The 23,851-nt window shown below is 35.0% G+C and overlaps 1 protein-coding gene and 1 non-coding gene across 2 annotated transcripts in view; both read right to left on the bottom strand.

Moving 5' to 3' along the window:
• LRATD1 (LRAT domain containing 1) overlaps positions 1–23,851 on the bottom strand; it is an 836,105-nt gene that overhangs the window by 614,004 nt on the left and 198,250 nt on the right. The window lies entirely within an intron of this gene.
• On the bottom strand, positions 3,757–3,863 carry LOC126025239 (U6 spliceosomal RNA). Its single transcript, XR_007501279.1, has one exon. It is a non-coding gene; the product is annotated as a U6 spliceosomal RNA (small nuclear RNA).

Genomic DNA, 23,851 nt, shown 5'->3' with positions numbered 1-23,851 from the left:
GTTGCTCAGGTCTTCCCCAAGAGATGCCCAACACTGTGTCTTCTTTGTACTCTTCATATGGTTTGCAAACATAATTAATCTAGTATTCTGCAACCTCTCAATTCTCCTGAGCAAATCGTAGAGATACAGCTATTAAGAAATATTTTGGGTTGCTTTTTATTCAGAAAACTGCTTTGGTTCAATGCAGATTTCATTGACTCCTGGAACATGGCCAGTAGGCTGGTTTCCTGACCTAGACACAGACAAGTCTGTAAACTCCACTTAATGGTAGATCAACTTCTTTAATAGACCCCATATGTTTTATTTACCACTCTTGAGCTCTTACAGTTTATTCTGTTTGCTTTTTCTTTATTTGCAAGCTTATAAACCATTCAAGGTCTTTTGAGCATAAAATTCTATAATGATTCTATGACTAAAAAGTCAATTATATATCTTCATTATTGCTCATTTACATCTGTGACTAGTTACTAGATTCAGCATTAGAATTATTTTCAATGTCTTTTCTGAATTATGTGAATATCGTTGAAAATCTGAGGTCCAGCTCACAGTTATAATCTATATTTTGTGGTTTAAAAGTATAACGACTCTAGTTGATTAATGTAATTAAATATATTTAGTAGTACTTTTAAGAAAGATTCTATTTTCTTAAAAGAACATCTTACATACTCAGTGGTTAATTTTCAGCCACACAATTTTTTGTTTGTTTTTGGGTCACACCTGGCAGCGCTCAGGGGTTACTCCTGGCTCTATGCTCAGAAATCACCCCTGGCAGGCACAAGGGACCATATGGGATGCCGGGATTTGAACCACCATCCTTCTGCATGCAAGGCAAACACCTTACCTCCATGCTATCTCTCTGGCCCCTCAGCCACACAATTTTATTTGATCTTTTTTTTTTCTTTTTTTCTTTTTTTTTTTTTTGGTTTTTCGGGCCACACCCGTTAGATGCTCAGGGGTTACTCCTGGCTACGCACTCAGAAATTGCCCCTGGCTTGGGGGGACCATATGGGACGCCGGGGGATCGAACCGTGGTCCTTTCCTTGGCTAGCGCTTGCAAGGCAGACACCTTACCTCTAGCGCCACCTCACCGGCCCCTGATCTTTTTTTTTTTTAAATCCGTACAAGATTAAATAGAGTGAATGAGTAAAATAGTTGATCAGAGACTTAGAAACAGAAATTCCACTTACAACTTTATCACATTAAAGTTATAAATTTTGGCAAGTAATTAATTTCACATGCCTTTAACTAGATTCCTTATTGTACAAAATATAGGAAATATTTATATTCTGGATTAATGTGTACTTGTCTGGTATTATTATATTTATTATATGGTTTAACATATGCTGTGCTTATTTGCATTATCTACTTATAATAGAAGGGTAACCACACTTTTCTGCCTCATTTGGACAGGATTTGAGTGAGAAAAGCAGTGTCTCTGTTAGTCTCTACCAATAGCTAGAGATAAAATTATTACTTGGATTATAAATTAGAGTTGGATAAACTATGTCCAGAATTAGTCTTCCTATTGTCATACACTTGTGTAAAGTACCTGGAACTTATAGTCACCACTGCAAAAGCAGAGCCTTCACTATTGATTTGATGATAGAATTCTGTCCTTCAGAACTAACATCACATTTATTGCCTCCCTCCCAGCCTCACAATGCAACATGAGTCTCTGTACACCGGTGAAAGTGGTAGTGATCCCAATGGTAACTGTACAATAGTTTTCATTTCATTTCAAGTGAGAAGGAAAAGCAATTAGAGTTGTTATTGTTGACCATGCCCCCGTCATTTCACATGTGGGAAAACTAAAGTCCAGAGTGGCAAGAATGACTTGTTCAAGCGCCAGAAAACAGAGAAAGGTGATTTCCATTTGCTGTTTCCAGAGAAATATTTGTTGGCGAGAATTCATCAGTAGAGGGTCAGTGAATAATAAAGATGTGAGCTTCTCTGATGCATTGTGGTATGAGAGCTCATGTTTGTTCAGATTCAGAGATTAGATCCTTTTGGAGGTTTTTGAGGAAAGTTTTTAAATAGAATATACTTTTCAAATTAGTAGAACTACACTACAACAATTTATAGTTTGTGACACTAGAACAATTTATAATTATAAAGTAGTTAAAATTTTAATGTTGGAAAGATGATTGCTATTGTGTTAACTTTCATGGTTTTGAGGAACAATTACTGTGCCATCCCTATTCAAATACCATTTATTCTGTGCAAATTTGTTTACCAAAACCCAACAAAATATAGCAGACTCTCAATTCTGTCTTTTTGTCAGCGAGTGTTCATCTTTTCTTTTTTTTTTTTCTCAACATTTCATGCCCTTCTCCTGCTGGCTAGTTCTACAATCAAAGACCAAGGGTTTGTTCTCATTCAATGCTATCTAGTCCCTTGCTTGTCTTTATGTATTGCATATGAGAGAGATCATCTAGCATTTTTTCTCTTTCTAAACATTTAAAATTTTTTGTTATGTTTTTCTTGTTTTACACACTGATTACAAAGTTGTTTATGATTATGGTGTATTATACATACATACATACATACATACATACACACCCATAAATATTTCCCACCACCAATGTCCCAATTTTCCTCCTATCCTCCCCCCCTGCCTGCCTCTGGGAGAGGAATTTTGCTTCACTTTCTCTTTCTCTATTCCTCTTTTTTCTTTTTATACTCTGTGGTTTGCACTATTATTAATGAAGGGTACTCCCATATCACTTTCTCTCCATTCAACATCCAGTTATTATCCCAAGTGATCAGTTTCAACTATTATTGTCATAGTGGTCCCTTCTTTTCCCCTAACAAATTGCTCCACTATTTGTGGCAATCTTCCCACCACCAAGGAAGGAGGGTCAGGAGGTCTTCCTAACCCTGCTCTCTATTGTTTCTGGATATTATTACTACACTATCTTTAATGTTCTAACACCCATCCTTTACTACTGTTCATTTTTCACCACCAATGTCCCATTTCCCTCCTGCCCCTTCAGATTGCCTCTATGGTAGACTCTTTTCTTCTCTACTTCTTCCTCTGTTTTTTTTTTCTTTCTCTTAGACCTTGTGGTTTGCAGTATTGTGACTGAAAGTGTATTATGCTTATCAATTTATCTCCTTTCAGCACCCAGTTCTGGTCCAGAGTAATCATTTGCATGTATCACTGCCATAATAGTCCTTTCTCTGTCCGAACAGCTCACCTCAACGGCTCCCCCTTTGTGGTAAAATTCTATCATGGACCAGTGGTAACCCATTTCTTCTGGTCTATTTCTTTATTGTCTTTGAGTATTACCATATTTTCTATTTTCTATCTCACAAATGGGTGTGATCATTGTATATCTGTCCCTCTCCCCCCCATGAGACTGCTTGACAGTCTCCATGTCTATCCATATAAATTTCATAACTTCACTTTTTCTAATGACTATGTAGTATTTCATTGTGTAGTTGCACCACCGTTTCTTTGTACACTGTTTGTTCTCAGACACTTGTTTCCAGATTCTGGCTGTAGGGAATAGTGCTGCAATAAACATAGCAGTATCAATGCCTTTTTTGCATGTTTTTTTTGGGCCTTAGTGTATATTTCCAGGATGATATTGCTGGGTTAAATGGAAACTCAATTTATAGTTTTGTAAGAAATGTCTTTATTGTTTTCCAAAATGACTGGAACAGTCCACATTCTCACCATTAGTGAATGATAGTCCCTTATTCCCTGCAGCCACACCAGCACTGGTTGTTCTTGTTCTTTCTTTCTTTTTTTTTTTTAATATGGAACACTTCATGAATTTGCATGTCATCCTTGCACAGGGGCCATGGTAATCTTTTCTATATCATTCCAATTTTAGTATATGTGCTGCCGAAGCGATCATATTCTTGTTCTTTTTGATGTACACCAGTCTTTTTGGTGTGAGATGGTATCTCGTTTCACTTTGCATATTCCTGATGTTTAATTGTGTGTAGCATTTTTTCATGTGCCTTTTGGTGATTTATATTTCTTCTATAAGGAATTTCTTTCACCATTTAAAAAAATATTCTATTTTATTGAAACCATTGTGATTTACCAAGTTCATCATAGTTGGGTTTTAGACATACAATGAATCAGGGATAATCCCACCATCATTGTTGACTTCCCTTCACCATGTTACCAGAATGTGTCTCAACCAGCACTATTTGCCCCCTCTCTCCGACTGCCAGTATAACAAGCCCATTTAAAATTTAGATTGTTAGAGTTTGGGTCTCTTGATTTCTTTGTTATTGGCTTTGGCTCAGAAATTTTGTTCTTTTTTTTTTTTAATCTCCACAAATCAACCTGAGATTTCCTGGCTTCTGGCCCTCAAACTTACATATTTGTGATTTTTTTTCTCCTTCGCAGAGTTTCTTTCCTTCTCTTCACTATAAATACTCTGGAGCCAAATGCTATTTGAGATAACTTCTATTTAGACTATTGCATTTCTTCATGCAGTTATTCTAAATACCACATAATAGTGATATTATTCTGTATTAATCTTTCTTATGGATTACTTTATATAAAATAATATATTCTTGTTTCATCCAGGTTGAAGCAAATTGCATGATTGCGTTATTTTTTACAGTTATGTAATATTCTATTGTAAATATGTACCACTTCTTCATGATCATCTCCTCTGTTGTTGGACATCTAGGTTGATTCCAACTCTTAGTTATTGTACTGAGTATTGCAATAGATAGTGGTGTTCATATATCCTTATGAATGAATGTTTTCTGTCCTAAGTATTGATACCCAATCAATTTTGAGTTTATTATGAACGCTCAATCCTGTTTTCCATAGAGGCTAGACCAGGCGTATTCCCACCAATAATGGATGGGAATTCCTTTCTCACCACATATCTGCCAAAAGAAGTTGTTCTCATTATTTTTAATGAGATGTGTGTGAGATGATATGTTATTGGTGTCTTGATTTGGATTTCCATAATGATAAGCAATGATGACAAAAAATTTTGTGTGTCTGTTGGCTCTCTGTTGGTACTCTTCAGAGAACAGTCTATTTCCTCTCTCCATTTTTTATTGGGTTTTTATGTTTTGTGGAGTTAACTTTTGTAAGTATTTTGTATATCCTAGTATAAAACTTTACAGTTTTTTAATTTTATTTTTTAATTAAAATTTTAAAATATCGATTTAAGCACTATGATTACAAACATGTTTGTAGTTGGGTTTTAGTTATAAAAAGGAGTTGGAATTTTTTTTCCTGTAAAGTTTTACCTGGTTCTTGTATATTTTGTATGTTAACTCATAATCAGATGGATATTGGATAAATACCTCTCCCTTCCTTTCAGTGGACAGTTTGTATCTTGGCCATCATTTTTCTTTGAAGTGAAGTTTATTTCTTTAATATAGTCCCAACTATTTACCTTTGCTCCCACTTGCTTGGTTTATGGTGTTTCATTCTTGAAGATGCCTTTTATTTCAATATCATATTGAGTTCTTCCTACATTTTCCTCTAGGTACCTAATGGATTCAGGTGTGAATCAGGTTAAAGATTCAGGTCTTTGATCCATTTCAAGTTTACTTTTCTTATCTGGATTCCCTTGATATCTTTTTCTTGCCTAGTTGCTATATCAAATACTTCCAGTACTACATTGAATAGAAGGGACAAGAGAGGGCAACCTTGTCATATGTGTTCTTCTCTCTCTAACTTATTCCACTTTACCTAATTCTATCTAGTTCAATACAAGCTGCATGTTAGTCCATTGTGTAAGTATACCATAGTTTATGTAACCAAACCTTATTTTTTGAATATTTCAGTTCTTTTATATTCTAGTTATTATATTCGGTGCTGCAATGAACATCGATGGACATATATCTTTTTGAGTTACTATTATTCTGTTTGGGGGAATCAATGTTTATTGCTGTGCCATAAGGAAACTTTATACTTAGTTTTTCAAGAAGTCTTCATACCATTTCCCATAAACATCATTATAGGATAAAGTCCATACTACGAACTAGGTAGTGTAATATATTTAGTTTCATGGTTAATGCTTCCCCAAACCCCAGATACAGATATTATGACAACAGTTTTCCCCTTGTACAATGCCTGAATCAGGTAGATGTTTCATAAATTCCTTGAAGTTATACATACAGTAAATAACAACTCAAGCAGCTGAATTAGGAAAACACCAGAATCCTTGTTTGTACCATATATTTGGGGTCTCCAAGGGACTGGTCACATTTGCTGCTTTACAGTATTATGTTATAATCAAGTTTGTTTATAATATCATCTCATATTAGTTTAATATAGACTATATTGTGAAAATAGCACAGTATTTGCTTTTAATTTGCCCAACATTGTACTAGGACATTTTTGGAACATCATCTCACTGAAATGTGAATACAAATATAAATTTAATTATATTTAATATCACAAATATCTAAATAAAATATACATTTTTATTTTAGTTAAGTTATGTTTATCACAAAATCATATAGTTACTAAAAGGCCAAAGTGGATGGAAACTTGACTCCAGAAATTTCCCTGCTGTCCAAGGTCTGAGTAATTTTTTGAGATTTTAAAAATAAATCTGCTAGAATTTAAGGCGCTTATCTCCCGAATTTGCTTATTCCCCTCATGAATTATATTTTGATTTATTATTCCTATTGAGTGCCTGGAGTCATATTTTGTTCTTAAGTCTGAACAAGGGACATACTGTTTTCCTGATGGGTCAGAAAATGCTCTTCTAGGTCATCTCCATGTTCTTCACCTCTGACAACAAGCTCTGAGACCAAAATGTGAGAAACCCCATTTTCTACTCCAGTCCTTGCCTGGAACTATTCTTTTTAAGAAAAACCCTGCTTCACCTCCCTTCTCTCTGGGGAATAAGAATGATGCTAATATTATGAAAGTATTTCCAAGGTATTTCACATTGCCTGTTTTGCAGTACATTGCCAGACTCTTAAAGAATGATATATAAATTTTTAAGCCCAGTAGTAAAGTATAAGTTACTACATAATAGAACACTTAAATTATTGAAGGAATAGCATCATCCTGAGATTTCTCAAAGGAGTACTTGCTGAAGATCTATCCCTGCTCAGTGCAATCCTTAAAAGCAATAATGCCATCGAAAGTCCATGCTTTTCAAGAAGCAGAAAGGAAAATGTTTTGTTTTTCTAAACTGGCATGTTCATTTTTGTGTATTATGCTAGAAAGAAACTCCTCCATATGGGTCACCAATGTTTTCTCCTTTGTCTTTCACTTCATACCTAGACTGCTGATATATATATATTTTTATATATATCATGTATATATGATATATGATATATGCATATATAACCAAATTATCATAAATTCCATCAAGTATATAGTAACCTTTCACATAGATGCTAATGAGATACATAGAAACAATTAAACAAAATACATATTTGTCACCCATTCCCCATTCTTCCTGTGTAACCTTACCTGATGGTAAGACTTGCCCATTTCTGGGAGGGGTCTTTAGTAGGTAACAAAAGGTTTGCCTCAGGGACAGGAAGAGGATTGATTTAGGGATTGAGAAAGATTCAGCAAGAGAGATGGAGGGAGAAGCAGGATGGGGAAGAGACAGGTTGAATGCAGGGCTAATAATGGAGATGGCATAAAAGATTTTAAAGGTCAGGAGCCACATGTGGTGACTAGGGCCTGAATAAAGCTGATGTCTCCTGAAATCTGATTGCTGCAAGTCTTTTTCTTGCTGCCATGCTAAGACCCACCAGCTGGAGGGAGTTGGAGGTGCATGGCCCTGCTGGAGGAGAAAAGCTTTCATCCATCCATCCATTCATCTCACCATCATCCAACCCCATCCTGGACTCCATAATTCATCTATCTGTTTTACTACACATGTTATTTTAGAATTAAGTATTTTGAATGTCTTCAGAATGAATTATTTCTGTTAGATTTACTGTGGATCTGCAATGGATTGCAGATATGTGTTGGTGTTATGAGAAAGTGAAAACCCAAGTTCCTGTCTTCAAGAAGATTATAGACTAGCAGGTAATATAAGACTTGGTAGACAAATTTTAGGTGGAATGAAGAGTTAAAAATAACTGGCTTTTGTCATGTAGCACCCTTTCTTTCTCAAGAAAAACAAGCTTTCAGAAAATATTTTCAAATTAACATTTGTATTTGTTTATTTTGAAATACTGTTTATGGGGGGCAGAAGAGCCTCCAAAGTGGTGCTCAGAGACATGAAGATGCCTCCTGGTGATACTCAGCTAACAAAATGAGTCATCCAAACCTCAGGCTCTGCAGTTAGAGCAATCTTTGGGGCTATTTCCAATGATGCTCAAGGACCTCCAGGGCAAAACTCTGTAGTGCTTGGAAAGCCTTATAGCTCTGGGGACTGATGCTGGCTTGAGCACATGCCTGGCTTGCTATATTATCTCCCTAATCTCTCTTTTGATACTGTTTCTTCACTTTCTAACACTTGACTTTATCTGTTATTTCATTGTTACTGCCTTTATTAAGGTCATTAATATGTATTCTTATTTACCAAATTCAGTGAAGTTTTTAATTGTTTTATTTAACATTTCCTAATTTTTTAAAACTAAGGAAATCTCAAAGTCAGGAATCATTCTAAGGTGATATGGGGTTGTTGGTAACACCAGTTGTCTGAATAAAATCACCAGAACTATCTAGAGATAGGTAATATCTAAGAGCTGAAGTTATTTTTACAAATACTTGTCACAAATACTAGACAAGCTATAAAGCAAGCAAACAAGTTATGGTCTTAAAATAGTTAAAGCAATAGGCAGTAATAACATCCAACATGAACACATAACTTATCAGAAATGACCTTGAATTAGTGATGCTTATTATATGAAACAATATTAAAGATAAGTTACACAATTTTTTTCCAAACTGAAAGGAATAAAAGTGATGTGATTGTAAATAAAAGACAATTTCTAAAACATTAAAATACCTGATATTAAATACTCAATGAAACAAAAGAAGTGCAGTAGCATAGATATTTGAAATAGAAAGATAGAGGAAAATACTCTGAATAAAAAATTGGTAGAAACAGTGCATAGAAAATACAAGGAAAAAAGACAGATCAATGGATTTCAAAGATGTAGCTTGAATTTCAGAAGAAAAGCCAGAATGGACAGAAGTAAAAGTTCTTATTAATAATATGGGGAAATTTCCAAAATGTTTAGTTCTGCTTATCAGTTAAAAAATTGGACAAGGATATTAAAAAAAGGATATTGAAGGTCAACATTACTCACAAACTTGCAAATTTGAAACATTTAATTTGGAAATGATATCATGAATGGTGTCACATTTTGTTGTTACTGTTTGATTTTTGGGCCACACACTCAGTAGAATTTAGAGCCTATTTACACTTTTGTTGCTAGGAGATGCTCCCAGAGGTGCGTGGAATACCATACAGTGCTGAAATAATATCTTGGCCTCCAAACCCAGTCCTCCTGCATATAATACATGTACGTTAGACCTCTGTTTTATCTCCCCAGCTCCCTATATTTCTGATATATTTATATAGTCAAATTATTTTAAGACTGAGTATGTAGTAAAAAAGGAAGTCCAGATTAGTTATGATAATACCCACTCTAACCACTTCTATTTAGTCTTTAGAGGTTTAGCCAATCTAGTAAATCAAGAAGAACCACTTAAAACTTATTATAAAAATAAGAGAGTAAGATGGACATTATTTATTAATGCTATGATATTTTATTTAGCAAGTCTAAATTTAAAATCAGATACATTTATTAAAAGAGACTTTAGAGAGATTGAAATAAAGGTAATAAGTTAAAGGTAACTTTTTGTGTCTAATAACACAGAGAAGGTAATTGTTATATACAATTAAGAAATACTACATCTTGGGCCAGGAGAGATAGCACAGCGGCATTTGCCTTGCAAGGAGCCGATCCAGGACCAAAGGTGGTTGGTTCGAATCCCAGTGTCCCATATGGTTCTCCGTGCCTGCCTGGAGCTATTTCTGAGCAGACAGCCAGGAGTAACCCCTGAGCAACACCGGGTGTGGCCCAAAAACCAAAAAAAAAAAAAAAAAAAAAAAAAAGAAATACTACATCTAAAAGAGTGAAGCCAAAGATATGTGACTGTGAGCATATCTTTCTATTTTTATAAAATTATAAAGAACCCTTTTAACCTATCTATATATTTGAAAAAGTGACAGAACGTGTATCTGTTTTTAAACGTGTATTGTTTTAAAGTTATTGTAAGCTTAAGGAACAGCTAGACAGTGGCTATAGGACAGCCATATTGTCAAATGTAGCAGATGAGAAATCCCAGAAGTTGGCATACATATACAAGAACTTGATTTATGGTATGGTAACAATTGGATCTCTATACAGAAACAAAAAATCTTGTTACTCGCCTCAAACAATATTTAAATTAAATTTCAAGTGAATTGGAGAACTAAATGTGAAAGCAAAAGTAGAACCATTTGTGGCGCTGGAGATTATATCTGGTTCAGCTTTATGCAAAGCAGGTAAAATACATATTGTACAGTTTTTCTGGCCCTTAGTCCATTTTTCCCCCAAAATAAAAGATTATGTTCTGGTTTTAAATATATTAAAAGAAACACAGGAAACATTAGCCTTCAGAAAATAAAACAAAGCAGAGTGTACATAAAATATTCAAGCTTAAGTTCTTTGATGTCAGTTCATTGATGTCAGGCCACTTAGAGGTGCTTTAGTACAGTGATAGAATTTCTCTGACCCCTTGATGGTAGTGGAGTGCAATAAGTTTGGCAATAAACACCAAAAATGCTAACACTTTTGTAACTGCCTAAACTCTATTCTATATAAAATTACATTTCTCCAAATTTTCAAAGAATCAAAGAAAAACAGAATAACACATAGATAAAAACAAAATGTGCATATTAAAAACTAAAGATTTAAATTTAAAAAACATAAAATGTTTGATGGGTGTGTAAGTTGGTCCTATTACTACTGAAAACATAGTTTTATATCTTTAGCTAAAGTTGAGAATACTATGACATCTTAGTAAACTCATTCCAAGTTATTTAATAAACAGAAAAAATGTATGTTTACAGCTACTAGTTGATAAGTACAAGTGCGTCCACAACTTTTATTTCTGATAGCAATAAACTTGAAATAACTCTAAGAATCATCTATAATATGTGGATGTAAATGCTATATTCTGTGAAATTGAACAATAGCAGTTTCTAGTAAGTAGCATGGGTATATTTTGTAGATAGACTGAGAAGACTAATATCTAAGATGCAAAGGAAGCACCTCATATCAATGATTGTATTCATATGAAGTTAATAAAGGTCTAGATATGTAGAACTAAATTGGAGTGGTGAATAATATTTTAATTAGGTAATTTAAAATATAAAGAGGGGCCAGTGAGGTGGCGCTAGAGGTAAGGTGTCTGCCTTGCAAGCGCTAGCCAAGGAAGGAACGCGTTTTGATCCCCCGGCGTCCCATATGGTCCCCAAAGCCAGGGGCAATTTCTGAGTGCTTAGCCAGGAGTAACCCCTGAGCATCAAATGGGTGTGGCCCCAAAAACCAGAAAAAAAAAAGAAAATATAAAGAAACCTAAGGTAGGAAGATAATGATATAGTTGGGAGAGAACAATTTGTGATGAGGAAATTCTGTTCTAATGTCTTTTAAGAAATATGGAAATATTCTATTTATTTATAATTATTTAATTTATAAATGAAACGTATTAATGTAGTCATTTATTTTTATTGATATTTGTATGTATAATATATTTTATAAGAAGAGAATAAAATAGCTTTATCTTCAACTTCTGTCACTTTTCGGAGCCTTGGACTTTATTTAAATTCCTCATGGCCACATTTAAAATGGCATTTCAAACTTAACATACCTCAAATTATTTTTACTCTAGTCATCTCTGTCTACTTCAGCTAAATTCTCCAAATGAGTCATTTCAGTCACTGTGTCTTCCACATCAGTAATCATAATATCATCAGTCACTTCTTTCTCTCCCTTAACCAACAGATTCAGTAAGGTTCGTTGACTTTACCCTTTAGGAACTTTTAAATATATTTCCTCTGTTCACTTTATTCTAGTACCTTTATACTCTTCCTTTGGATACAGATCTATATAAATTTAACTATTATTCTTCTCTCCTAGTCTTTGTTTTACCTTTCTATGCTGTTGCCAGAGAATGTTCTTATAAAATACTAATCTGGCATACCCCCTTCCCCAATTAAATTTGCAGTGTCTTATGTCAGTTAGTGTGAATCATCTTTAATATATCTCTATATACCATACTCATTAATTACTTTATTACAGTTTATGGTTTTTAAACTCTTATTTACTGAAGCTGCTGTTATAACTGTCATTAAATAATAAGCAATGCCATCAACTACATTTTACTATCCTTTACACTCTTGTACCATTTTCCCAAATTTACATATATAATCTAACCTTAGCCTTTCAGTGGTTAAGGTTATTATACAGCATTTCATATACACCTCTGTGTAGTTTTGTAACTTTTTCCCATGAACTCCAGGAAACATGAGAGCATAAGTATTCAGTACATGTGTAATGAATATTGTGGGCCAAGTAAATTTAGAAGCAAGAAGTATCAGCTTGTGAGAGGATTCAATCGACTTCATCATCCATTTGCAGTAGACTTGAAAGCTGATAGACTATTCAAAATGGAGACAGTTTCACAGATTCATAGATATGGAGCAGAGACATCCACACTGCTCCACAGGACAGAATGGGTTGCTTTATATTTATAAGCTTAGGTTCATGTTGAAAGATTGATCTTTGTAGGAAGATTTGCTGTGTCTGCAGTTAGGCTATTCAACATTTTCATTTTGACTGGAGGTTGATGGGAGGCATTATTTTCCATTGATTATTTTCATTCAGTACATGACGAAAAAGACTACATTCCTGCACTGGTTGCAAAAATCATAAATATTTAAATCCAAGGTATTTGCTATGCATAGAAATAATCAAGTCATGATAGCTAACTTATATGTTTGGTGACTTGATTATTGATTTTTAAAGCTCCAATTTAAATTCTATAGTAATTCACTGAAATGGCTTAGAGGATATTGTGGTTTTAATTCTGCAGTAGATGGTCATCTAATGTACACAGGTTCAGAAAACAAGAGATCTAGAAAAGAAAGTCGTAAATGATCATTATGCCATTTGTGTGTGTTTATATATATATAGATATAGCTTCCCAGGCCTTTTTTATTCTTTATAAAATGATTCAAATATTCTAGTGATTCAGAATCAATGAATGGGAGAATACATGGATAATGCCCTGCTATTTTTGGGTCAATTTACTACGATTCACACATTTTCTGCAATTAAAAATATAATAATAGCAAGAGCTTTTACTTAATGATATTTGTTAACCAAGCTTTATCAGATATACTTTATTTACCATATCTCTAGACCCACCAATGAAAGAGTAAAATGCAAATATTTTCTGAGTAAAAATCTGAATGTCTGAGGCATATAAAGGAGCTGTGTCATCTCTCTGAGCTGTTATCAGTAATTTCAGAATAACCTGGGAAACTTCAAATAAGAAGCCAATGTGTATATACATGCACACATTACTTTAGTTTCAACTGAACCTTTGTGAAATAGGTACTTTCTGCTCATTGTGATAGAGAAATAGAATCTACAGAATGAAAGTGTGGAGAGTAATGCTGTTTTCTCATTAATTATTTATTAATAAAATATGATATGCCTAACAGACCATTTTTAGTTGAACAACTAAAGCAGGACATTGTTTAAATGAATGCAAGCACTCAACACCACCATCTCCTACTTCTGGAATGTCTGGCAGCTGCTTTCACGTCAGCCATAGAGATTGCAATTCCTGGACCAGACAAATTTGGACCTACAAATTTTTCCATACTGTCACCCTAGTAGTAACACAGCAAATTAGATGTCAAAGTGGCATAGAAGCCACCTAATATTAAGAAACAACACAAACAGGATGGGGGCAGTGGAACAAAAAAGAAACAACAGAAAGATCAACTAGCAATACATATATTAGTATACATTCTGACAATGACTTAATGATTTCATTTTGATATATAGTAATTTTCACACATTTTCTTTTGCTTACATAAAAATAATTTACCACTTACCTTGAAACAAGCAATATAAAATCTATTACTTTTGGGCCGTAGCAGTGGCACAAGTGGAAGGGTGTTTGCCTTCACGTGGATGACCTAGGACGGACTGTGGTTGGATCCTCAGGTGTCCCATATGGTTTTCTTGAGCGATTTCTTAGTTCATAGCCAGGAGTAACCCCTGAGCATTTCCGGATGTGGCCCCAAAACCAAAAACTAAAATCTATTATTTTGTGCCTCTCAAAGGGTAAGTCTTGAGAGTGGGTAGAAATCAAGCAACAATAGTTGTGGGAAATTTACATCGGTGGTGATATTGGTGTTTGGACATGGAATGAGAGAAACAAAACTATTATGAGCAGCTATGTAAATCATGGTGTTTAAGAAAAATAATTATAAATAAATAAATATTTCAGAAGTCCATGATCCAAAAGCCTCCAATGCCATAGACTCACCTAGCTTTTGAAAAGAGGCACAACCATCTACAAACTCTCATGGACATACCAGCCTTGATGCTGAAAGCACTGGTACCCTTTGGGAGGAGTTGGGGCAAGTGTCTCTCCTAACCCCAGCCCTGCTGAAATCTCAGAGACTATAGACACAGACCTGCCCTACAGTTGCTACCACTCCAATGACTCAGCTTTACTGTTTTCCACTAATCTCTGAAGAAATCCCTAGTCACCAAAATACTCCAGGTATGCTGGATGTGACTGACATCTTAAGGATAATTTGTAGTGAGCCCCATCCCAACCCAAGTCCTTGTCCTCTTTATTTCCAGAAGTCCTGGAAGTCATGGACCACTGATGTAACCACATGAGCTCATCAGCCTAGTTCCATAGTTTCCTCAAAGTCGTGATTTCGAGACACCCCCAAATTTTAATACTGATTTCCCAGTAGGAATATACCAAATTAGCTGTGAAATGATCACAAAAGCCATCTAAGCTCAATAACCAGAACTAACAACAGAATGTTTCACTAGCAATCAACAGCTTAGTAGACCTTCAGACAATGACATAATGACACCATTGGGAGAGATGTTGATTTTTTCATGAATATTCTTTTAATGAAGCTTTTTGAGTAATTCCATTATCATTTAGTTGTTTTAAGCATTATTAAGTAAATTATTTATACCTGATGAAGAGCAGATTTCAGGGTAGTTGTAAAACTGGTGTAAAAGATGGAGGGAATCTTACACTGTTGGTGGGATTGATGTTGGAATATTGAATGCAAGAAATAACTGTATTAGGAACAACACTGTAAACCATAGTGTCTGAAATAAATACATTAAAATAAATAAATGGAAAGAGAATTTAAAAATAAAAAATAAAGCACAAAATAAAAAGTAGAGTGTAAAAATAAATCATCTGTGCCTTGACCATTTGTGGGAACTTGAAAACCTATTGTTAATTTGTATTTCAATTTCTTCTGCTTTGACTTAGTAATATAACTGATTTCTGAGGATACTTCATGCACCATAGGTGACTTTTGTCAAAAGACATTTGGACATGCCTGGAGACATTTTGTTTTTCACAAATAGTATATGAGGCAGATGCTACCACACTGGATAGCTCAAGTCAAACCTTCCCACTGACCCTTAGAACAGCTCCTATGAATGCCAAAAATGTGAAAAGCTATTTATAAGTCCCTCAGGTTGCTTAGGCACCAGAATAATTAAAAAAACTTTGTGTTTATAGATTATGGATATGTTGTGAGAGGGGACAGGTGGATTGATTCTTAGTTGAAGAAGCACAGTTTTAACAGTGATTCTCCTATTATTCAACCAATAGTTCCTTTTTGCCCCTTCCCAAGATTACCTTCTCTCTTTCCCCACTTCTTACCTCACCCTTTTACCTTGTCATTGTGAAAGGAAGACCAAATAGAAAAATAAATGAAAAAGAACAAATAAAAAGTCACCCCCCTCCAGCTACAAAACCAGAACATTTTATTTGCAAACATACATAGTAATTTGTCCTGAATTTGGGCCAAGGATGCTTCTCTAAGTTTTAATTGCTAATGAAATTCTCAGGAATAAATTGAGGTAGGGGAGACTAAAACTTTGGCAACTGGAGAGACTGAAGAAAAGAAGGAAATATGTGAAAAATATACTGTCAAGACAAGAAAATAAAATGAGTATCTGTGGGGCCAGAGTAGTGGCACAAGCAATAAGTGTCGGTTTGAACCCCGACATCCCATATGGTCTCCCCAAGCTAGGAGTAATTTCTGAGTGCATAGCCAGGGATAACCCCTGAGCATCACCAGGTGTGACCCCAAAAACAAGAGAGAAAGAGTGAGAGAGAGAGAAAGAGAATGAGAATCTGTTAATTCTTAGTGATTCTGGTACAAAATATTCATTATCGTTTTCTTTTTTTATTTCAATTAAAGAGGAAAATGGACGTTAGGACAAATGCCCGGTATATAGCAGTCATGAACTTCCATCTGTTGGTTACACAAAATCTACAGACTACCCACGTGCTCAAGTGCCCTGATGCTAGTATCTACAGAGTATCTTCTACATGCTGGGTGTGAATTTAAGCACAGACATGAATAATTCTATATGTACTTTTCATATGTACTTTATGATGCAGGTATAAAACATTGAAGCTACTTCACTATAGTAGGATTGTAACACTGGTTTTTAGTAGGGATAGGATTTTATCTAGGGTAGTTTGAAATTATTATGGTTTGTTGGTTTTATCATAGGCTCTACCAACTTCTTTTCTTTGGTTTTATTTGCTATTCCAAATAGTGAAAGGTCAAGCCAACATGTATAAAACAAAACTTTAGTTAAAATAGTAGGGGATGGCAAGATACTCCAGCAAGTAGGGCATTTGTCTGTATGCAACCAACCTGAGTTTGATCTAGGTATCCCCACAGTCCATCAGATAATATTCCTAAGTTTTGAGCCAGGCGTATGCCCTTGAGCTTACTGGGTGTGGCCCCCAAATGTAACAAAAACAAAAGAAATCCCCCAATTCCTTATATTAAGTAGCTGATGCAAAGAAAAAAAATATATCTGTGTAATAGATTGCTTACGGGTTCTTAAGTAGTATCAAGATAGTAATTTCCTAAAATAAATTTCGTGCTTTCAACAAAATTCAAAGGTACAATAATTTTCTTTGACATTATTTATAAATGTGATTAATTCCTTACTTAGTCTCCTTTGAATTCTGCATCTTAATATAAAATTTTCTTTCCCACTAATGAGTAATAAATTATAGTCACGATCACTTGGTTACTTTAAATATATGAACTTTCTGTTCATTATAAGTTTTTAAATGAAGTGTTGGTTCTGGAAGGATCGGGAGTTTCAAAACAGTGATTTTAAAAATTTAATTACTAAGATTTGTACTTAGTACTGGGAACTCATTGCTTTCATAAAGTTTTGATTTGTCTAACTTGGTGGATTTTGTGTATGTATAGTGAACTGTACTTAGAGACATGTTTACTGCACTGGGCGTTGCAGGTGGTACTTTTCACAGGGTGTTTGTGCCTGACATCTGTGGACTGTCTTCAACATGAAGCCTATTAGTTATTATATGTATAGTACAATAATTCCCAAGCCCGAGTGATGATGAAAATAATTTTACACTTTTTAAAATGATAGATTTTTAGATCCTTGAAAGGGTTTGATTCAGTTTCTGTAGCACTTCATAATGATTATTTTTTCTTCTAATTGCCAAAGCATTTTGAGTCAAAGAGAGAAATATATATCTCCAGGAATTAATCATGAGTAATAGGGGCCTAAGAGATAGCACAGTAGTAAGGCGTTTGCCTTGCATGCAGAAGGATGGTGGTTCGAATCCTGGTATCCCATATGGTCCCCCAAGTCTGCTGGGGGCGATTTCTGAGTGTAGAGCCAGGAGTAGCCCCTGAGCACTGCCGGTGTGACCCAACACCTCCCTTCCCAAATTCATGAGTAATATAAGATCAGGATGCTTTCATTCTCCTTACCACTGATTTCGAGAGAGGTATATGACCCAACTGTAGTTAATTAAAAAAGGGAGATTATATTAGGTACATAATTCTAGTTATATGAATACCATAGCAGGTTTGAGGATTTTGGGAAGATCCTAAGTTTGAGAAAGAGACATAAACTGGTTCTTCTGCCTCTGGGCATTGCTTGGTAAATGTCAAATAGAACAGAAGCTATTTTAAAACTTGGAAGTAACGTAACAATATTTGACTACTGTTCAAATATTGTTCAGATTGTCTCAGGAGAGCCAATCTGAAGGCAGAACACAAATGTTCAGATGGGGGAAAATCTGTGTTAATTAACTAATGTTAAAACTAATCAACATTGGGGCCCAAGTGGTTAGCACAGCGCTAGGGCATTTGCCTTGCACATGGCTGACCCTAGAGGGATATGGGTTCAATCCCTGGCATCCCATATAGTCCCCCAAGCAAGGGATAATTTCTTAGTGCAGAACCAGGATTAGCGCCTGAGTGTCAGTGGGTATCCCCCCCCCCCAAGAAAACAGGTGAACAACCAAGCATCCTGTTAATTGTTTAAGAGAATTTGAGTATTTTTTTTCATACTAACTAAAACTGGAAATAATTGAACCCATGTATTGGACAAGAATATTCTAATTTTAAGTTCTATTTTACTTTTCTAAATTATTTTTATGATCATGTAAGTACAGAAAATAGCAGATTTCATCCTTTCTAAACAATGTTGGAGTGTTTATCCACCCAAGTTTTGTGTGATCACAGAAGCCTTATGCAGATGGGACTTTGATGGCAATTATCCAGCCACACAGATCCATGTTCACTTATGTTAGTTCCCTGTAAAAAATATTTCTTTCTTTTTTTGTTTTTGGTCCTTATCCAGTGAGATACCTACTAATAAGGGGCTCCTGGAAACATATGGGTACCAGGGAAAAAGGCTGGATCTCATGAAAGGCAAGCACCTTGCCTACTGTGTTATCTCTCCAGTCCCCAAATATAATATTCCTTGTATGGCATTTTGTGAAAAAAAAATAGAAAAGCATTGAGCTGCAAAATGTAGCAGTATAGAAGGAAATAAGACTAAACTGAGTAGTTATACAATAGTAGAAATGTATTTTGTCTTTCTTCCTCAATTCTATTTTTAGTGAGTCATTAAAGTTGATTTTTCATGATTATTAGTGATGATAGTGAAGATAAGATGAAACTATTTTGATGTGCTTGACCCCCTAAACCACTTTGTTCTAATTTTTTTTAATCAAGACTTGAAAGAAAAATGTGAGTAATTAATATAAATTATATATTTTGTAGAAGAAACACCCATGCCATTCTATGAATAATAATGCTGGTATAAGTTGTTAATGTTAGGTCTGAACAGGTCATATTTCTAAGCTCATTAATAACAAAGGTACTGGTAAGTCTGAATTAAGTAACAGATAAATAATGTGTGGGGCTGGAGTGATAGTACAGTGGGTAGAGCTCCTGTCTTGCATGATGTTGACCTAGTTTTGATCCCCAGCATCCATATGGTCCCCTGAGCCCCAAAAAAGTGACCCCTGAGTGCAGAGCTAAGAGTAAGCCCCAAGCACTGCCATTATGGGTGAAAAACAAACAAAAGGAGTATATCTACCTTTCTGAGCACTAACTTTTTTTCATGTACTTTTGTTCCAAGTCCTAATTCTTGACTTTTTCTATTAGAGTCTGTCCTGTTTACATTGAACAAAGACTCTGAGATTTTGACTTTAGCCATATGCTAAAAAGAAATAAATGAAATAAAGGAAAATGCCACCTGGCAAACATAAAATATTTGTTGTACATTTTAATTTCAAATACTGTCCACACAAAATAACAACATTGTTTCTACTGTCCAAGATAATTTACTCCATGTTATATATTTATTCAAAAATTAATTTTTTTTGTTTTTGGGCCACACCTGGTGATGCTCAGGGGTTACTCCTGGCTATGCACTTAGAAATCTTGGCTTGGGGAACCATATGGGATGCTGGGATTTGAACCACCTTGCATCCTGGATAGGCTGCATACAAGGCAAATGCCCTACTCTGGTGCTATCGCTCTGGCTCCCAAAATTAATTTTTTATACTTATGCTGCTTGATTTAAATAAAATAATGTTCAGACTATTAAAACACTATTGAATATTTTGTTTTAGTTTTGTTTGGGGCCACATCTGACAATGCTTGGTGCTTACTACTGGCAGGGGTTGGGACCTATAGTGACATGCTGGGTATTGGCTGTGTGCAAGGAAAGTACTTTATATGATGCACTCTTACTGTAGTATCTGAATTGAATTTATAATCTCAAATTCTTTCACATTTTATCATTTTTTATGTCATCTCTCATCTCATCCTGCTATTTATAGTTTATTCTACTCCATCTCCCAGCTCCTTTCCATGCTTTTCTCCCAATTACTTCATAGGTAGTAAATTCAATATTTCTTTCAAATGTGTTAAAAGACCCAAAATGGGTGGGGTTTGCTTTCTCTTCACCTTCCCTATTTATTCTTTTCTAGCCAGACCTCCCACCCTGCCACAGCACTGCCCAGAACTTTGCGTTCCCCATTTCCTCAACATGGAACATTACAATTTTGGTTCATTGCACAGGGCAGTTTTTCCCCAAGTCTTAAATTCAAGCAAGCCTTTACAAAAAGCTCTTTTCAGCTCACCAAGCCAAAGTCACCTTACAGCCTCTTATCAAATCATCCTGATTTTCTTCTGTGTGTATGTCTCATTCTAGAACTATCTTTTAAAACATTATTTTTGTTAATTCTTTTTTCATTGAAGGTAAGATGTGAGAGACTTGTGACTTGCCTAACTTTACTACTGCTCTACCAAGTTTATTAAATAATATCTGCATATATATGATTAATATAAAATTGATAATTATTGAATAAATAAATATAGGAAGTTATAGTAATGTTTTGTACTTCTGTAAATTTCTAAAATGTTAAATAAATATTCTGTGTTTAAAGATCCCATGGATTCTCTATTTATATATGAACAAATGTGAAATGTATATGAGTTTTTCATGCTTATAATCCATCTAATTTTAGATTATATAATTCATAAAAATGTAGATTATGTATATATGAATTCAAACTTTTATATATTTTATTTTAAATTACTCTAATTTAATATTTGGTCATTTTAACTTAGATCATACAAATCTAAAATCAACTTGTTTTTACAAACTGTCTACAAACAAGACTAGGAAGCACATTCAATTCAAACTGATAATATTGACAATGTAATAGATATTTTGATAAAGCTAAATGTCCACTCACAAGGTGAATATGGTTTACTATCTTACAGGTTCTTTTGAATTTAGAGGATTAGTCTATCTTTTCTTTGTGATGGTTCGATTTTTCCATTATATTTTTCTCTTTGAACAATTGCAACACTTCAAGTTTGACAGCAAGCTGTGAGTTATACTTGTTTGGAATAAGTGTGATATATTGGGCACAAATCTCTGACCGTTTTTCACTAACTCCTTTTAATTAAGTTCTTTTACTGGATGTGATGTAGCCTTTCAGCCAAGTAAATGTGCAGGTTGAATGGTATCTCAGACTTGTTTAAGGGAGATGTGCATACAGAGAGCCCAGCAGAGTTGCGACAATCTAGAATATAGGAAGGCATCTCTGGCAAAACGTAGTGAGTGGCAAGAAGGAGAAAATATTATCTAGGACTCATAAGAATTAAGCGACTTTCTGCAAGCATCATATTCTGGGAAGGTGCTTTGGGGGTAGGACCAAATGATGACCAGATAGGTTCTGATAGTAGGTGAACTGGATTGAATGTTTAGGAGACAGGCATTATATATTGTTTTGCCACAAAAAATTTATTTAGAATGAATTAAAAGCAAAACTGATTAACAATAAAATTTGAATAAATAGCCCAAACACTGAAAAATTGGATAGCTTATGTTTTCATACTCACAAAAGCATATGACTAGCAACAACACATTGTTAATTCACCCTCCCCCGAATCACACAAGATTTTAGAAAAGCCCAGTGCAAGGGAGGAACCCTGAAAATTATGCTTCATTAAGAGTTTCACAGGATATTACTTACCTATTGCAATGAGATAAATTGCCCCTCCCTGCAATTTGCCTGCCTAAAACAACAGTTATTTATTATCTCACAATGAGAATCCATTGCTACCAGCTGCAAAACCTGAGTCTCCAAATATTTCATGCTCTGTATTTGTATACATTTTTTGGCCATAGCATGAAAGCTTTCCCATACCTCCTCCTCTATGCAAACTGCTTTTCTTGCTTGAAAAACCCTCATCCTTTCTCACATTTACCAGGCACATCTACCAACCTAGCCCAGTTCCTGTCTTATTTATAAAGTACTTAGATTATTATTAAGCTCTCTGGGAAGACTAGACTTTTCCTTCCTCTACACTCCTACTAAACCCAGCTTTTCATCTAGCTGGCAGGATCTCACATGATTTCAATTGCTCTGCTGTCTGCAAGGAACACTTTTGCAACTTCCAAGATCAATGACTGGATTGTACATTACTTGAATACAATGACCTTTTTTTAAAAACCAATCCCAATCCACAATCACTGACAGTTGTGACATGAGGTCGACACAAGCCAATGTCTGTTGCAAGAACAAATGGATTGCACCGGATTTGGAGAGCAGAGGCCTATTCTGATGCCACATCCTCATTGAATTTCTGGAAGATTAGCATATAGTCAATGACCATAGCAAACTGCTGGAGCCATAGGAACCCATATTCCTTATGTTGAAATTTGCTTTGTCAAGAGTAATGCTCTGGGGCAAGTTAACCTTCATTGAACCAGTGGCCATGCCATTTACTTTATACAACAACAATCATATTAAAAGGTACTGTTCTTAGAAAGCCTTTTGGCAAATAAAACTTGTGGGATATAAAAGCTATATCAGGTGAATAGAAACTTAATATAGTTGCTCTAATGTGCTATGCAGTACAAATTGCACTCTGACTAGATAGGTTTCAAGTGGCAGAATCAACACAAATATGTTAGAAAAGCCAGGGATCAAATCCAAGGCCATATACGTATAAAGCATGAGCTCTTCCAGCGAGCTACATTGTTGACCCTCTGTTGGCATTTTTATATGTTTTTTCTAATATACTTTTACTTTTTCTCAGATTTATATTTATAGCTGTTTTTTCTCTGCCTGAACCAACTATTAAATGTTTGAAGTTCAGACAATAGGTTCGTGGTATTTGTTTAAGCACAATATCACTTTGAAATAAATCGAGGCTAAGCCCAGTTCTACCTTTCGTTGACAATTTCAAGACTTTAGCTGCTGTAATGGGTTTGAGAAAGTTCCATAACCCCTGAGACTCATTGTAAACACCCGAGAGGTAATTGCCATCATTGCTGTGAGAATGGGATGAGATGCAGCTTGGGAATGACCTATTAGGGGGCTTGTTTACACTGGCCCTGAGATATATATTTCTTCTTTGCTGTTTAGGAATGATCATTTGAGGACATATTTCAGGGTTAATATAGAAGTAGGTTTAACAGATGGTATGGAACAGTGTTTAAGTGAGCTTCTGCCCTTCTCCCTTGAAAACTTTAGTGCATGAACTCTAAAGTTCATGAAAGTAATTTTTACATATAAATTGATTTAAAATTGTATTTATAATAATGGATTGAAATATTTATTTTAGTTTGTTTTGGGACCACACTGGGGGTGGTACTCCAGGGCTACTCCTGGCAGAGTCAGGGGACCATGTGGTATACCCCAATTGAACCTGGATTGGCCAGTTGCAAAGCAAATACCCTACCTGCTGTCCTATATCTCTAGCAACTGAAATTCCCC

Source organism: Suncus etruscus, chromosome 12 (assembly GCF_024139225.1).
Source record: "Suncus etruscus isolate mSunEtr1 chromosome 12, mSunEtr1.pri.cur, whole genome shotgun sequence".
Classification (NCBI taxonomy): domain Eukaryota; kingdom Metazoa; phylum Chordata; class Mammalia; order Eulipotyphla; family Soricidae; genus Suncus; species Suncus etruscus.
Note: the sequence above shows the minus strand (reverse complement) of the source record. Positions and strands in the feature narration are given on the sequence as shown.